Source organism: Microtus oregoni, unplaced genomic scaffold, assembly GCF_018167655.1.
Source record: "Microtus oregoni isolate MIOR12 unplaced genomic scaffold, Mior012 000016F_ref0000370, whole genome shotgun sequence".
NCBI classification, from domain to species: Eukaryota; Metazoa; Chordata; class Mammalia; order Rodentia; family Cricetidae; genus Microtus; species Microtus oregoni.
Genome location: NW_024543075.1, coordinates 4,575,278 through 4,593,730, shown reverse-complemented (window position 1 = coordinate 4,593,730; position 18,453 = coordinate 4,575,278). Strand labels below are relative to the sequence as shown.

Genomic DNA, 18,453 nt, shown 5'->3' with positions numbered 1-18,453 from the left:
CACATACATAGAAATACACAGCATATAACATATTTTGCACATATATGTAAAAGGATCCATTTTCAAGCCATTAATCTTTTTCACTAATTTGTTTGTTTGAGTTGTCTGTGGGAAGAGTGTGAATAATATGGCAAGGTTCAAAACTCTCCAAGGCTTTGCTAAAGATTACCTTAGAATGGCCTTATCGACATGCTTCTGTCCAGCAGGTTAATAGCTCCCTTAATGAGATACCCAACTGTGGTGACTCACAAGGTAGGTGAAGTTAGAAAAACAAACTGGTTGGTCCAGAGCTTACCAACCAGAAGCCCTGAAATTTGGAGCTCTTAGCTGTAGTTCGGATGGAGTAGAGCTGAGGGTACTGTATTGCTCTGCAGTGCCCTGTAAATACTCAAGACTTGTGCAGGAAGTACTGGCCATTGCGAATAAAGAGGATCCTCATAGATCAAGGTGGTTTTGGTGCATGCTTTTAATCCTAGCACTCAGAAAAGCAGAGGCAGGCGGATCTGTGAGTTCAAGGCAAGCCTGGTTTACAAGAACCAGTTCCGGGACAGGCTTCAAAACTACAGAGAAACTCTGTCTCAAAAAAAAAAAAAAGAATTTCATCATGTACTTGTGCACAGACTACCAATAAAGCAGCTTCAAATCACCAAAATATGATGAATTCTGATATTGTTGGCAGCTTGAGGTTTAGAGTTTTTGATGTTTGATGTTCAGATCAAGATGTTGCTCCCAAAGCAATTTCTTGGAGAGAGTGAGTGACTAAATGTAACGCCTAAAAAGTTTCTTGACAGAAAACAGGACAAGGTGCTGTAGGTTTAGGGGAAGAAATGAAATAGGAGCATTAAGTACTTAGAGCACAAAACAGTCAGTTACTGCAACCATCAGAACAAAGTGTGTGGAAAAACCGCCATTCCCCTGTCTTGTGTGCTTGGATGTGTGTGTGTGTGTGTGTGTGTGTGTGTGTGTGTGTGTGTGTGTGTTGTTTTAATCAAGAGCTAAATTTTCTATGTTATTCTCCATGAGGAAAGGTGGAAAGGAGAGCAGTCATTAATCATCACCAACTGTTGAAGAATGAATTCAGAATTATTTGGCTTGGCCTCTTTGCCCATGCCTTTAATCCCAGAATGTGGGAGGTAGAAGGCATAGATCTCTTTGATTTCAAGACAAGCATGAAACATATAGTGTATTAAAAGTTAGCTGGAATACATAATGAGATCCTGTTTCAAAAAATGTTTTTGTACATATGTAATGTAAGATGTATTAGGGACTCAAAAATAAAGAATTTATAAACATGCTAAGTGTTTTTATATGGATAATTAAATGATGATCACTTTCAACATATGTCACAGTGAAGGAACAATGACAAGAGAGCCAGGGCAGAGAAAGAAAAAGTGTGTCACCTTCAACAAAGGTAAGAATTACTCCATCTGTCCTACCTTCCCCGAAGAAGAAGGAATAAGGAAGAGTAAAGATTTTTAGATCCCAAAAAGGAGTTAAGGAAAACAAGTATAAATCAAGCACTTTCAAGTGTGAAGTATTTTTGTCAAAACATTGCTTATTTCACTTTAATGCTGATATCTGTACAGCCTTTGAATAAATGAGAAAACATCTTTACACAGCACATGTCTTCCATAGTCACATTGCAGCAAATAGGATTGTCAGAAATACAGATTCTCCTTGAGTTTATGACAAATGCCTTGTATTTTGCACTGCATATCGCTAACACATCTCACTGCCACTAAAGTAAAATTAAGTCACAAAAAAACTTTAATCAATTATTTTCATTAACTAATTTCCTACCTTATGATGTTATTAAATCATCTGAGTTCTTAAATGTCTGTGAAAGTTCTCAGTTTGGAAAGTTTTGGCATACTGTATAGTTGTTTTCTTTAGAAATCTCCTACTTTAGGGTGGAAGTGTTTCTTTTACAGTGAATGCATTGATTTTAGGAAGACTTAACAATCCTTATATGTTTTCCTTTTCTTTCTTTTTCTTGTTCCTTGCCTCCCCTCATTCCTTCCACCCATCCCTAAATCAATCCCTCCCTCCCTCCCTCTCTTTCTTTCTTTCTTTCTTTCTTTCTTTCTTTCTTTCTTTTCTGTGAAGTGCTAGAGGTTGAGCATAAGGCTTTGGGAGCATTGTAGGCAAGTACCCTACCCATAATCTCTGCCTTCTGTTTTTGTTAAAAAGAACATGGTAAGGGTGTATATCATTTCCATGCTGCAAAGCATGATTCAAGAATAAAAACTGAAACAAGGAGCTGGAGAGATGGCTCAGAGGTGAAGAGCACTGGCAGCTCTTCCAGAGGTCCTGAGTTCAATTCCCAGCAACCACATGGTGGCTCACAATCATCTGTAATGAGATCTGGTGCCCTCTTCTGGCCTGCAGGAATATATGCAGACAAAACACTGTAGATGTAATAAATCTTAAAAGAAAAATTGAAACAAAAAGCTAAGTGAAGAAAATGACATCATTCTGTATTTCAAATAATTATCTGCTTCTCCGTTGAGTCTGGAGAGACTTTGTGGCAGTGGCAGGAACACCACGTAGTATTTACTTTCACCAACTGACATCACAGTGTCTTTTATACCTAAGCTGCCAGTGGCAACCACACTAAGTAGAGAATGCAAAACCCTCTTCTCTCAAGAGGTAAGATGAAGAGAGTCAATGTTATTGTGATGGAGACAGCTTTGTGTCACTGTATTATGAAGTTTGCTGTTCATGGCATCTGTGGTGGTGAGAACTGACTGAGGCCTCCTGCATAATAAGCATAGGCTTTCCTACTAAGCCGCAATCCCAGTCCACTCGTTGGTGGCTCAAGTGGCTGTCCTGAGACATGGGGAATGCTAAAAAGGCACACTAAGTTTCCTTGACTTTAAACAAGACAAAAATGAATGATTTCATTTCTTTTTTGGTTTGTTTATGTTTATTTTAGGATTCTTTTTTGAGACAGGGTTTTTCTGTATGTATATTTGGAGCCTGCCCTTTAATGTATTCTCTACACAAGCTTGCCTTGAACTCCCATAGAGCCTCCTGCCTCTGTTTCCAAGCACTGGGATTAAAGGTGTGAGCCACCACTGCCAGCCTCCAATGTTTCATTTCTAAAAGCAAACTGCAAGTGAACAGTGAAGGATTGAGTGAGTTTATTGTTTACATATGTGAACTTGTACAATGATCCTATGTCAGAAGGAAGCCCATGGAATTTGCTGCTCCAGCCTCACAGCTGCTTCTCTGATGCTCTTGCACTTGAGGTCAAGCTTGGGGTTATTACTCCCAAGGGAGAGATCTTTCCAGTAATTCATTTCAGGGGAGATGATGCCTGCTATCATGAGCATCCTTTAAGCTGCATATAAGTCTGGAACACAGATGGAACTAAGGATATTCATTCCCCAAAGGGGATGAGGAGAGGAAGCTTGATGCCTGCCCTCCCTTGAGCTGTTATGTAAAAGTCTCTGTCCCTCTTCTCTTTCTTTCTGCCAGGTTTCATCCTGATACAAAAGACAGAAACAATACATATAGTCCCAGTGGTAGGAATTTGCCTGATAAAATGAACAATTTTAACTAAAAGGCTCAACAAGGTTCTTTGTTTCCTTGAAGAACAAAAATATGTATAGGCCCATGGATCTTGTTTTCCATTTTGAATATGTTGTTTTGTTTGTGAGACACAGTTTTATTATTATGTAGTTCTGACTGTCTTGGGAATCACAGGGTGATTGTTTATTTTTAGGTATTGTGCTTGATAAGTTTAAGTCTTGTTTGATTTGAAATAAACAAAATGGATTAATTCTACATGAATAAATTTCCTAAAAAAGAGTATTTAGAATAGTCTAGATTAGTCTCAAAAATGGATACTATATATCTAATCATTTTATATGTTATATTTCTCTAGCATTGTAACAAATTCATTTTGATTTTTTTAGAAGTACATTACAATACCAATAAGAAGCCTTTTTGCAGGTAAGGTCTAAGAATACAATAATACTAAGGAAATTCCAAGATAACAAGCCAATTATTGGTTGTATTCTCAGATAGATACTGATTTATACACTCAATTTTTGCTTTGTCTTACAATCCCCATAGTATTATCAATGTATTTTAGCCAGAAATATTGTTGTTTTTAGATCGTGGACATGAGTTCTATACTCAACCATCATGTCCCAAGTACCAATTTTGCATTTTGGAAAATGAGCCTACTGATGATAACCACACTCACTATGTCCATCTGACACTTAGTGCCTTTTCAAATTTTTTCTGAAATCAGTTAGTGAACTAGGTCTTCATCGCATTTGTCATTCTGAGAGCTGACAGGATTTGGGATCATTCTGCATTATCACACAGTATTACAAGAAGCCAACAAATTACTTTCTTCCTTTGACACCATCTCCACATGCAGAGGCCCTTTTGTTCTGCGTAGAACCCTTTTATAGATGGTGGAAGATCCCATGCCTTCCTCCTACCACAGTGCTCCATCCATCACTTGTCCATTCCTGTGAGCTGTTTTCTACAGTAATGAAGTCTCTGGATCTCAGTAGATTATCTGGATGTAGAGAGCCAAACTGTGGCATGTTTACTCTTTATGTGTCTATAAAAGGGGCTTTGTCTTCCCCATCAGTAGGACATGAACATAGAGTAAAAGGCCCCTTCTGTCAGTGATCTGCTATCTCAGACACTGATTTGGCAGAAAATTAAAGGTGGTATGTCAAGCTAGTTCTGTGCTCATCTTAATTGATTACTTCCATAATAGAGGACAATTGTGTTATCATTTGTGGGAACATGTATCATAAAGCATTCGATACACATTAGTAAATTGCTTATTACTAATTATTTATTAATAAATTACTCCAAGTTAAAAGGTCCAAAGTGCAGATTCATAAATTACAGTAGCTACAACTGTTCAAAGACACACCTTGTAAAAACTATGTTCTATTCTACTAGGAATTCTAAACTGTCTCAAGCTAATAACCTGAAATTATCCACTGAGTTTTATTGTTGTTTGTTCATATTTTTATCTCATTAAGTTAATAACAATGCTCATTTGGCATAGAAACAGGCCAATTGTGGTTTCAAGATTCACTCATGAATGGACTACTAAGGGACAGCTTGAGCATATCCTAGGCCATGGTATCTTGTCAGAGTGCTAGCAGAAGCAGGAATCTATTCTATGGTCCACAAACAAACCTTGTGAGAGATAGCATCACAAGCATTGAGAGCCCACAAAGTAACCTGAGAGAGAGGGGTTCTGTGATGCTCTAGGAGCAGATGATGACATGACAAGTGGAATCGGGGTACTAATTACATTGAGCACAAGAGTGACCATCAGTTACTACAATTTTAAAAAATGTGCTGGAAAGAAACTACTGTCTTTGGTATTCTCTCTCTCTCTCTCTCTCTCTCTCTTTCTCTCTCTATCTATCTCTGTCTGTCTTTCTCTCTTTCTCTCCCTGGTGTGTTTCTTTGCTTTCGGTGGACTAATTTCTGTGGACTAAATCTTTCCTTTCTTTCACATGGGAAAAGTTTTAAAAAAGTGTCACCAAACCTAATCAACTGATTGAAGGACAAGTTAATGCTTGACTGTAAATCTCTAATGTATGTTAGGAAATCAGACAGCAAATAATCAAAGCATTTGGTAAATGTTCTTGTATGAATATTAAAATATTACATTTTAAAATATGCAACAGCGGCATACGACCACCTGGAGAGCTGAAACCAATACTTAAGAAGTCTCTTCAGATCAGTGGAGGTAAGAGTAATCATGAATACTTTGCTGCTACTTCCCTAGTTTCAATAGCAACTTAATTCATTCAAAAAAGGAACAAAGTAAATAAGATATAAACATAAGTTCATTTTTTAAAATTTGCCTCCTAATGTTCTTCACATTCAAAATTATTTCAGAAATGATTTTCTGAGAAATTTCAGTATCAAACTATATTTTCTGAACCATGTTTATTTATTTAACATGAGCCACTGATGCACACAGTATCTTTGTATAAATATAAGGACCTCTAACTAGTCCACAGTATGTGTCCTCTAGAGTTATATGACAGCAATTTTGCTTGTTATAAAATGAATTTTTCTTTCATTTTTATAATAAATATATTACATTTATGCTACATATATATTAGTGTCAATGAAAGGTGATCATGTAAAAAACAGAAATACAGTATTCAATTACTTTCATTAAGGATTTTGAGAACTAAATTAACTACATTTTATGGGTTTTGTTCCTTTCTGTAATTTCTCTACTTAGACATATTAGAAAATTCACATACGGTTTTATGTTTATCTTTAATTATCTTCTATTTAATCTGACTATTTCTTGGCATACGAAATAATAGGCTTGGTCAACTTTTTTTAAAAATGGACTTTGAGTCCTGTAGGCAGTGCTGCGGATTGAACACTGCCATTCTAAGCATTCTAGACTAGCGCTCGCCCTAATGGCTATACCGCCAGCACCTTTTCCTTTGGTTTTATTAGTGTAAGATATGGTGATACTTGGTTTATATGCTGATAGACATAATTTCCAGAACAATTTGCCACAGTAGGAGGAAGGCTGAGAAAAGAGCATCATTCTGCAGGGGACAGCACTGACTGGTCCACTGAGTCTGGATAAGATTCTAAGAGTGGGAGGAACACTGCAGAGTTTGGGCTCTCCGCTGTCACCACAGTGTCTTTCACACCTGCCTTGCCTATAGAGAGCACAGCATCAAGTGAATAGGAGTACATGGAGTGTAGAGGGTCTGAAAGACTTCATTGAAAAGAGTCAGCATTATTGTAATGTGGGTGACTGTCCTTTACATTATTTCCACACTAAATTTCCTTTGTGGTGACGATGGTTGATGGAGGTCTCTCACATGCTAAGTCCATTTGTTGGTGGGACAAATGCTTTGCCTCAGCCATAGGCAATGTCAAGGAGGTTATACTGCAGTTTCCATACTGTGAATGAAATAAGCAAAAATTTGCTTTATTCCTTTGTAGAGGGCAGGCTGTTAGCATGCAGTGAAAGCTGCTCACTTGAAGCTGTGTATGTGTGGACACAAACGTTTCCTGTGAGGTACTACTCCCATGGAATTGCTGCTTTTTCCCCATGTCTCTTTCATGCTTCTTGCCCTGGAGATACAGTTCAGGGTCATAACTACTGCAGGGGGCTTTCCCATAGCTCTTACCATGGGAGGTGATAGCAGCTAGTGCTGAGGTTCTTTGCACTGCCCATTAGCAAGGAACCAGAAGCTAGAATTGAGGGGCTTCTGCATCTTCCTCAGAAGCACTTGAGGAGAGTACACACAATGCCCTCTCTCTCTCTCTGTATGTAGCTTTGCCACCCTGGCATCTGGAAATTCTTTGCCCTTGGTCTACCTGTGTTTCTTAACTTTTGCTATGCTGCAAAGAGCAGTCCTCATAGCTTCCCTGTGTCTGGAATTTTCATCGTCAACGAAATAAGTTCAACTTAATCTTTAGAGAGGCTCTTTTCACTTCCATGCAAGATGAGTATGCTCACTTGCAATTCTCCTAACACCACTAGTCCAGAGATAAATCCAGCAGCAGCAACACTGTGCTACCAATTAACATTTCAGCTTGTGATATTGATTCTGGTTAAGATGTCAGTTTCTCTGTTTAATAATGCTCATGATCATAGGTATTTTGTATACCAATTTATTATTAGTATCGACTTTTGATAAAATTGTCTCTGTATTTTAAACATACAAAGAAGTGTAAATTAAGAGTTATCCTTGTTTTTATTGTCTATAAATCAGTATTCACCTTGAAGGCTACACAGATTCAAAGTATATGTAGTAACGAAGCATTGGCCTTGGCATTCAATGCTCTTTTTTCTACAGTTGCTTATAACATATTTTGCCTTTCTACTCTGTAGATAATGGAAGAAATCAAGACCAAATCCCACTCAGGTAAGAATGTCTGGATTTTAAATACAGTATGTAGAGAATATAAAGTTCAGAAGCTGGCACCAAGTTTTCCTCTGTGTAAGACAATTTTAGCTTCTTGATTATTTGCTAATGAAAGCTGAATTATGCCTCAGATACAGCGTGCAATGATGTTAGGACTCCCTGTCTGTGGAGGTGATTCAGCAGATAAAATGCTGGCTGTGCATATGGGAGAATGGGAGATGGATGCCCAGGGTCCACATGAGGCCTGTTGGTCTTGTGCACTTCTAAAATCCTGGTGAGCTTTGGTGAGATTGCAGGTGGAGACAGAGCATACTCTCACATTTTCTGGATGTCTTGCCTGGATTGCTAGCCTGGGGCTTGCATTCATGAATGAGATTCAGCCATATAACTAAGGCTGAGGGTGAGGGTCTACACCCAAGTCTGTACTCCAATCACCACACCTATACATTGGCACATATTTAACTGCAATCATACATACTTACAAATACACTGCACATAACATGCAGTTACATATATGTAAAAATATTAGTTTTCAGGCTGTTAATCCTGTTTACTAGTATGTTTGGGACAAGGTGTCTGCTGGGAAGAGTGTGGGCAAAACTCTCCCAAACTTTGGTGAGAAAATCACCTCAGAATGGCCTTATAGACATGCTTCTGGTTAGCAGGTTTATTTCCCTCTTAATGAGTTCCACCTCTGTGGTGAATCCCTAGGTAGGTGGAAGTTACAAAAAGAAAGTGTTTGATCCAGAGTTTGTCAATCAGAAACCCTGAAATTAGGAACTTTTAGCTGTAGATCCGATGAATCAAAGCTGAGGGGACAGTGTTGCTCCCTAGTGTCCTATAAAATGACTCAGAAATACCCTTGAGTATAAAGAGTTTCAACATATGCATGTGGACACACTATCAAATCTTCAAGGCCCCAAAATATGATGACTTCTGAGACTGATGGCAACTTAATGCTTAGACATAGAGTCCATTTCATGTTTTCCCAGAGCAACTCTTTGAAGAGAGTGCTATGAAATGAAATGCCTAATTTTTTTTTTTTTTTTTACAAAAAACAGGCCATGGTACATTAGGTTTAGGGGAACAAATGAAATAGGAGCATTAAGTGCTCAAAACCATCAGTTACTGCAACCATCATAACAAGTGTGTGCAAAACTCGCCATTTCCCCCTCTTATGTGATTGGATGTGTGTGTGTGTGTGTGTGTTGCATGTGTGTGTTGCACGTGTGCATGTGTCTGTGCCTGTTGCATGCTTTGCATATTTTTTTGTGCAGACATGAGGGAAAGAGGAGGATATTGGTGTCTTGCATCATTCTCTAACTTATCCACTTGACATAAGATCTCTGACTGACCCTGGAGCTGGTCTGGCAGCCAACAAGCCCAATTGGTAGTCTCTTCCACCCACAGTACTGGGGTACATGTGCATGTGTCCATGCCCAGTTTTTTATGTGGATGCTGAGGATTCAAACTCAGGTTGATCTGTGTTGGCAGCAAACATTCTTATTGACTGAGCCATCTCCCAAACCACTGGCTTTTTAAATTTTTATTTTTAAATAGAACTATGAGTGAGTCTTCACTGAATGTTACATAGATTGAGACAAGTTGAAACTGCCAAAGTAAAAACTTTTTAAAACCTGGGTCAACGTTGAATTACATAAATGCAAAAATATAGTGCACAGATAACAAATCTTTCAAGAGAGATGCTCTAAGGACCAAACTCACCCCTCACTGCATGCTTTTATTCTAAAGGCTCTCTGAAAACCCTCATGTTACAACAGAGGACACGGCCACCACCTCTGCTATTAAGGTAAAATTCTCCTTTGTGAAATTTGTTTCCTTATGAATTTTGTTAAAATGCAGCAGTACTCTACCTATCACAGTTTTTTTTTTTATGCTAAGGTTTTCTCTTTTTTTCCGTTTATTTGTTTATTAAAGATTTCTGTCTCCTCCCCGCCACCTCCTCCCATTTCCCTCTTCCTCCCCCAATCAAGTTCCCCTCCCTTGTCAGCCCAAAGAGCAATCAGGGTTCCCTGTGGGTAGTCCAAGGACCACCCACCTCCATCTAGGTCTAGTAAGGTGAGCATCCAAACTGCCTAGGCTCCCACAAAGCCAGTACGTGCAGTGGGATCAAAAACCCATTGCCATTGTTCTTGAGTTCTCAGTAGTCCTCATTGTCCTCTATGTTCAGCAAGTCCGGTTTTATCCCAGGCTTTTCCAGACCCAGGCCAGCTGGCCTTGGTGAGTTCCCAATAGAACATCCCCATTGTCTCAGTGTGCGGGTGCACCCCTCGCGAGCAAATTAAGAAAGCTGTTTTACAGCCTCCCAGTCTTTGGGGACCAATTATTTTGCAGTGTGGTTATTCTCAATCCTACATTTCGAACTACATAAGACAATTTGGAAAAAAAAATATTGGTTCCTGGGTCCCAGGTCCAGAGATAGAGGATGGCTACTCAGAAAAGGTCCCGTGGTAATTCCACAGGCCAACAGGATGGGCTACCATTGGTTTCGAGAGCTCCGAGACTCACACTTTAGTCTGCCACTCCGAACTTCTACAAATTTGAAAACCTTAGCATATTGGGTCTCTGTCTCTGTCTCCTTTCATCGCCTGATGAAGGTTAATATTCAGGAGGATGCCTATGTGTTTTTCTTTGGGTTCTCCCTATCACAGTTTTATATGGAAATTTGGTCAGAGAAAAGTGTTTGGTATCAGTGAACCATCCTTTCTATAAATTCCAGTGAGCAGTAAGTCCTTGCAGATAGCGGTGGCCCAATAGGAGAATGAACTGGAAACACAGGGTGTGGAAGATTGAGTGCAGTTCTCATATATTAGAAGATGCCTGGTGCTTGATCAAGGATGGTTTGCAGAAATAGATACACATTAGACTGATTTTTAAAACAACTGTGGTGATACATCTGAATACATTTTAGAGGGTCCGGTTATTGTAGTGGTCCAGGCATCACCCAGGTGCCTTTTCTCTCAGCATAATTGCAGGTAGGTTGTCTCTTCCCTTGGATAGTCCTATTTCAGGATCACAGATAAAAGCATCTCCTCTGTCTCTTTTCTTCTGTGTTTATATTAGCAAGAAATTTTGGAAATTTAGCTATTTGTAATCTGTTCAACCAAGTTTTCATTATGAAGAGATTACAGACTGTTTTCTATTTGATTCCACTAGGAGGATATTGACAACTCTTCCTCCAGGTACACAGTAAGTATTTTTCCCCAATTAGCCAGCAATTGTAGATGTGAAGATTCAATTACCATATAGTAATACTTTGGTTTCTGGATATTTGCTCTGTACTTGACAATAATATACACTCTGATACTTTGTATCATGTTTTTTATTTATTTTACTTTTTCTTTTATTCTTTAAGACAATCTTTTTTATTTTACATACCAATCCCAATTCCCTCTCCCTCCCTTCTGCCTACTCTCCCAACTCCCCACCACCCCACTCCACACTACCCCACTCCCCATTCATTCCTCATAGAGGATAAGGTCTCCCACGGGCAGTCAACAAAGTCTGTCATATCCCTTGAGGCAGGACTAAGGCTATCCTCCCTGTATCTAGGCTGAGTAGAGTATCCCTCCATAGGGAATGGGTTCCAAAAAGCCAGTTCACATACTAGGGGTAAATAAATACTGGACCCACTGCCAGTGGACTAACAAAACTGACCAAACCATATGACTGTCACCCACATTCAGAGGGCCTAGTTTGGTCCTGTGCCAGTTCCCTAGTTGTCAGTCAGGAGCCAGTGAGCTCCCACAACCTTGGGTCAGCTGTTTCTGCAGGGTTTTTTTTTTCTATAATCGACCTCATATTTGATCACAAAGCAAATCTCAACAGATTAAAAAAAGTGGAAATAACCCCGTGTCTTATTGGATCACCTATGGGTTAAAGTTAGAATTCAACAACACTAATTGCAAAAATTCCATGTATTCATGGAAACTGAACAATTCTCAACAGAATTACCCCTGGATCAAGGAAAAATAAAGGAAGCCTTCCTAGAATTTAATGAAAATGAATGCATGACATACCCAATTATTCGGGATACTTTGACAGCATTACTAACAGGAAAATTCATAGCACTAAGTGCCTACATAAAGAACCTGGAGAAATCTCACACTAGCATTTTAACAACACACCTGAAAGCTCTAGAACAAAAAAGGGAGTCTCACCCAGGAGGAGTGGATACCAGGAAATTATCAATTTGAGGACTAGAATCAATAAAATAGAAACAAAGTAAATGAAACAAAGAGTCAGTGGGACAAAGAAATGGGTTATTGAGAAAATCAGCAAGATAGACAAACCCTTATTCAAACTAATCAAAAGAAAGAGAGACAAAATCCATATTCACAAAATCAGAAATGAAAAGGGGGACATAACATCAGACACTGAGGAAATCCAGAGAATTATCAGGTCATATTTCAAAAGTCTGTATTTGAGAAAAGTGAAAAATGTAAAGGAAATGGACAATTTTCTTTTGTGTTTTAACCCTTCAGAAGGTATAAAGCAAACAGAAGAGCTCGCTCTGTTTGTATACCCTACTTAACATTACAAATGGCTAACAACTAGCTAGTTACCTTGAACCATCTAAATTCAACATTAGGAGAGACAGGGGCAGACTTGACATAATTATGACACTTAATAAAACCATTAGTAACTGTAATTTTAATATTGTCAGAACCAAACTCAAATGCTCTTTCTTTTAAGCCTAATCCAACTTGGTTTCTGAATTAATATTAGCTATTATGTATGATCAAAGTGAGTCATTGGTCAAGGGAGGTCTTAGCAGGGAGACAGATCTCAAGTGATTTTAATAAACAGACATTCAGTTGCCAGACATCTTCCAAGATTTCAGTGAAAAATCATTAGCATATAAATTGACATGATTAATACAAATGCAAATTTTAGACTAATGTCAAAATTTTAGTTTGATACAGAAAGTAAATGGTAATGTGATGAGTGTGGCAACCATGGAGTGTTCCCCTTGGCGTGAAGGGACCAACATCTTGGATATGCAAAGGATTAGAATACAAACCACAATATACAAACCACAATATCACTAATAGAAATGAGATCTTAGCACAGAAACATTGCGAGACCCTGTCTCACCCAGTGAAAGCAGAGAGCTGCCTCCTGAAAGTTATCCTATGCCCTTCACACACACACACACACACACACACACACACACACACACACACACACACGTGCACGCACACATGTATGCATGTACGTATACACACAGGCACTAGCATAGCACAAACAGGCATATTAATTCAAGCACACAAGCAAACACACACTCCAATAGTAATTTTTAGGATAATACAATATTGATTATTCAGATAATAAATGGTGTCTATATATTCATTGGCACTCCTGTTGTGTAACTAACATATAAGGAAAATATTTTCAGGGTCTCTCAGTCATCTTCAGTGTTTCTAATTTCCATGTGACATGTGTCCTGGAAAACCATACTTGTACCATGTGGCCCTTTCATTTCCCTTTTATAACTGGCTTAAGCATATTTAGTTAATGATGAAGCAATGAGTGAAACATATGGCGTGTGAAAATGTGTCTAAGGCTCACAAAACTCTAGCTTTGATGTGTTCACGCTCATCATTCTCAAGGAAACCAAATGAACTGAACATTTTCACATGATGCCCTTGAGCAGTTCGGACACACATGTAGTATGTTACTTCCTCATCTGTTTTCCTTTACAAACAATGCTTCTCAAGCTATTTTGTTTACCATCTCCACGCTACATTGTTTGATCATGTTATGTAAGCTCTGGAACGTTTGAGTATTTCACATAAGTAGCACAAATCCTCCTCAAACCTGGTACAGAAAGGTAAACATAGACTGCTAAGTTAGGAGTCTCCCTGAGATGTCATGAATGATTAAGGCCTAGCATCATTATTTGTAATTGGAATAAAAGCTGGGGAGGCTCTCCTTCTGACAAACAGCATCAAATGCATTTTCAAAACTGGCACTTCCTAAATATATTTATTTATTTATTTATTAAAGATTTCTGCCTCCTCCCCGCCACCGCCTCCCATTTCCCTCCCCCTCCCCCAGTCAAGCCTCCCTCTCTCGTCTGTCCGAAGAGCAATCAGGGTTCCCTGCCCTGTGGGAAGTCCAAGGACCACCCACCTCCATCCAGGTCTAGTAAGGCACATGGTTCCAATGGGATACATACAATTTCATCACCACCGTGATTGAGGCCGGCAGGCATGGTGCTGTAGCAGCAGCTGAGAGTTACATTTAAATCTATACAAGGAACCAAGAGCTCACTAGAAATGGCACCAGTCTTCTGAAACCCAAGACCACACAACTCCTCCACCAAGGCCACACCACCTATCCTTCCCCCCAAATAGTTCCACTGCCTGGAAACCAACATTCAAATATATGAGCCCATGAGTCTGTTCTCATTCAAGCCATCACAGAGATGCTGGAACAGGCCATTGCATTCATCAGCCATATATAAAAACAGTCATAGCTAAGGAGTAAGAGTTTGGATGGCATCTCCCAGAACCCTTCCTTCAGCCCCATAGTTTCCATGTGCTGTGGGTAGTGGCACACTTTATTCATGCATTTCAAAAGTCACCCTCACTATTCTGTTATCCCGGGAACCTAATGGGCAATTGTGAAAGCCATGGGGAAAGCAGTAGTGTGGTGCAGAAGAGCGAGGTTCTTTTTGTTTCCAAAGCCCCTGATTGTCACATTCTCTTAATCTGGATGGAATGTAAAATCCTTGTCATAAAGACAGGAGTGGACACATTGTGTCTTTTTTTCCATCTTTCTTTTATAGAGAGGTAGCAAAGAACAGTAGAAAAGAAGGCATAAAGCTGAATAGATCCCCTTTTAAGATTCTCAAACTCTGGGCCTTTGACTAAACCAATGGAAGCAAAAGTTTCAGGATATCAGCGGTTATGTGATAAAATTAGCCTGAGAAAACAAACATTTGGGGACTCTAAATCAAGACCCTGACATTAACAGATAAGTTCTAAAATGAACAAAAATAAGTGAGATTTTCAATGAAATCTAACATCTCAAAATTTCCTTAAAGGTTGAAACAAAGAAGGGAGAAGATTTCCTTCCTCCACTTAATATGCATGACATCGTGCCCCAGCCTCCTGCCCATGCCGATGCCACATCAACTTCTCATGTTAGTGAAACAGGTGACAATCGTCAGTCATCCGAGGAAACTACTGTTAACACCACCAGCGTTAGTGAAAGAGGTGACAATCTTCAGTCTTCGTCATCTAAGGAAATTATTGTAAACAACACCAGCGTTAGTGAAAGAGGTGACAATCGTCGGTCATCTGAAAAAACTACTGTTAACACCATCAGCGTTAGTGAAAGAGGTTACAATATTCCATCATCTGAGGAAACTACTGTTAACAACACCAGCGTGGATCACACACCTCCTCTAGGTACTTATACTGGGCATGCAAGGGGGAGAACACATGCTGTCCCTGACCTTGCTCCTGGTAGCCACACTGGTGACACCATGGACCCTGTGCAACATTCTGACCCTGTTCTTGATACCTGCTTAGAAGAGAACACAGTGTCTTAGCTTCACTACTGACCAGAAATCTGCTCTTGTTTGTATCCCAGGTGACACGTTGGACCCTCAGAATGCTCATATGTGGGTTCTTGCTTCACGTCCTGCTCACGGCACCAGCTATGCAGCGAATACTCCCGTCATGGTTTTTCCAATTTGGGCAGCAACCACATCCTTGCTCCTCCTAACATCGTCAATGTGGTTGCTGCAGTTGGTGGCTTTGACGATGCCGTGGGTATGGAACCTAATTTAGAAATCCTGCACAGTTAAAGTTAAAGGAGCTTAACAAGGTAAGTTAGACCACACCAATGGCTTAAAATAGATAAATATTTCTGTGCGGGAAATCCAATTCTCTTTGGCTCTAATATGCATGATGATAAATAAATTTCATACTTTGTATAGGACTCTTTAGATATTACCTATAACTAGAAAAAAAATGATTATCTTTTCTAGTCATATTGAAAATGCATCACATAAAATTAACACAATCAGTTTAGTCCAACCAAACTGACCAAGTAAGCACACAGTTGCCTCCCATGCTGGAATGAGGAAATGATTTTCACTCTTAATGTGAAACTTGTATTTTCTGAATGGCGAAGCAGGGAAATGTAACTGTTAGATATTAGTTGTTATTTTTCTGTGTCCATACACTGTGACTTATGTGGACAGCATTATTTTGGAAACAAACACCCCAAAAGAAACAACCTCTGAGAATAAAACCAATGAAACAAGACTCCACATTCTCACCATTCTCAAATACAATTTTACTCATTGTGACATGACACTACATAGGATTCTATGGGTGATGCCTCTGTTACTGCTTATCTTGACGATGCTACCAATGATGTTCTTGATACTACTGATAATTCTTGCTTTTCTTTTTAGTTTCTGCTGAACAACCTATGAAGAGCTCCTGTCATCAAGTGTCAGAAATATTTTTTGAGGTTTTTTTTTCATTTTATTGTTTGAAGAATATTTTCAGTTTACTCTTTGACATTTTAATGTATGTAATTCAGATCATCCATGTTGCTCATATCTTCCCCATCCCTGTCCTCTGCCTCCATCCCATCCCCTAACTTGTCCTCATCCCATTTTTGTGTCATTTATCTTAAGGAGTAAGACTTCCAGTAGGATCCCCACAGCCAAGTGCATGTGGACATTATCAGTTGGACTAAGTGAGTTATTTAAAAAGGGAGGGAAGACATAACATCCATCTTTCACCAGTTTTGCAGATAAATTACATATAGTGTTTTGTTCCTTGAATTACTGGCCAGTTTAAAACATTAAATCTTATCTAATTCTATAGACCTTATTATGCTTTCAGTACATGTAAAGCTTGCTAAACTTTCATTCACCTATTTAAACATGTACTGTACATGCATCCCCAGAGAGAGAACACAACTCAAGGGGATACACAAGTCAATAGGAATTTGACTTTATCTAGTGGAACATACTGATAAATACTGAAAGATAAACAAAAACACTTTGCTACTTGGACTTTCTCTCTTACTCCTTGATCAGAAGCCTCCTAGTTGTGCGGAATTCTAAGGAGGTTAAGGAACTGTAATGGAGAGTTGAAAGGAGCAAAGGCTCAAAAGTATTTCCAAGAGGTCAATAAATTCATTATTCTGCCATCCGATAAAATATTGAAATCAATTTCTGCCTAGAATGAATTTCATGAGATTTCCAGAAAAGGAGTAGAGTTGTTCATTTGTAACAAAAGATGACAAATATTAGATGCCGAGTTTGCCACATCTTTATGAATACAAATATAGATATGTATGGGTTCCTTGGCACCCTATTGTTCAACATTCAGGAATGAAAAATTCCACTGAGAGTTGTTGAGGCTAAGAGGCCCAGCTAGGGCTAGAATATAAGAATCAACATGGCTTATGTGTGTGGGGGTTTATATATTTATATATGTACAATTAAAATACCTGGTCTTTTAAATGAGCTCAATATTTTCAGAATGCATGATTTTAAAACTCTTTTTGAGGAAGCATGTGGAATGTACTGCAGGGGATGAAAGAATACTATAAAAATATATAAAAAATAAATTATAATGTATTTCTGGTTCCTTCATATGTAATCTAGTTCCTTCTTAGTCCACCTCCTTTTTGGTATTCTAAAAAAAAAAAACTATTAACCTGTTGTACATTATTTTGAAAAATTAAAGATATAAGACACCTTTAAAAATGATGTTGTTATGATATTATTACATTGGCTTTCAAGTGACAATCTGTCAGAAATATTTTATAAAATTTAGAAATTTTCCTCAATTGGACCTTGGGAGCTCAGTCCAGTGCTCCAATGTGGGTCTCTGTCTCCATCTCCATCCATTGCCAGATGAAGGTTCTATGGTGATATGCAAGATATTTATAAGTGTGGGACAGTTCAGGCGTCCTCTCCTCAGCTGCTCAAGGAACAAGCTGGGGACATCTCCTTGGACACCTGGGAACCTCTCTAGATTCCAGTCTCTTGCCAACCCTAAAATGGCTCCCTTAATTAAGATATATACTTCCCTGCTCCCATATCCACTCTTCCTCCATCCCCACCATCCCATTCCCCCAAACTCTCCCCATCTTCCCTTCTCACTTCTCTCTCCCCCTCTCCACCTCACCCATCCCCCAAGCTCCCAATTTTTGCCTGGCTATCTTGTCTACTTCCAATATCCAGGAGGATAACTATATGTTTTTCTTTGGGTTCACCTTCCTATTTAGCTTCTCTAGGATCACGAAGTATAGGTTCAATGTCCTTTATTTATGGCTAGAATCCACTAATGAGTGAGTACATACCATATTCATCTTTTGGGGTCTGGGTTACCTCACTCAGGATAGTGTGTTCTATTTCCATCCATTTGCATGCGAAATTCAAGATGTCGTTGTTTTTTACTGCTGAGGAGAGAGAACATGAACAAGAAAGTCAGGACCGCAAGGGGTACGCCCACCCACTGTGACGGTGGGGCTGATCTAATGGAAA

At 39.0% G+C, this 18,453-nt stretch overlaps 2 long non-coding RNA genes across 2 annotated transcripts; one reads left to right on the top strand and one right to left on the bottom strand.

Annotated features, from left to right (window-relative positions):
• Positions 1–1,379: 1,379 nt before the first annotated feature.
• On the top strand, positions 1,380–11,112 carry LOC121457321. The gene is made up of 5 exons (XR_005975761.1): positions 1,380–1,411; positions 5,679–5,740; positions 7,871–7,904; positions 9,657–9,714; positions 11,082–11,112. It is a non-coding gene; the product is annotated as an uncharacterized LOC121457321 (long non-coding RNA).
• Positions 11,113–13,986: 2,874 nt separating this feature from the next.
• Positions 13,987–18,318, bottom strand: LOC121457907. The gene is made up of 3 exons (XR_005975791.1): positions 18,270–18,318; positions 15,500–15,732; positions 13,987–15,172 (listed from the first exon to the last, which is right to left on the bottom strand). It is a non-coding gene; the product is annotated as an uncharacterized LOC121457907 (long non-coding RNA).
• Positions 18,319–18,453: the final 135 nt, after the last annotated feature.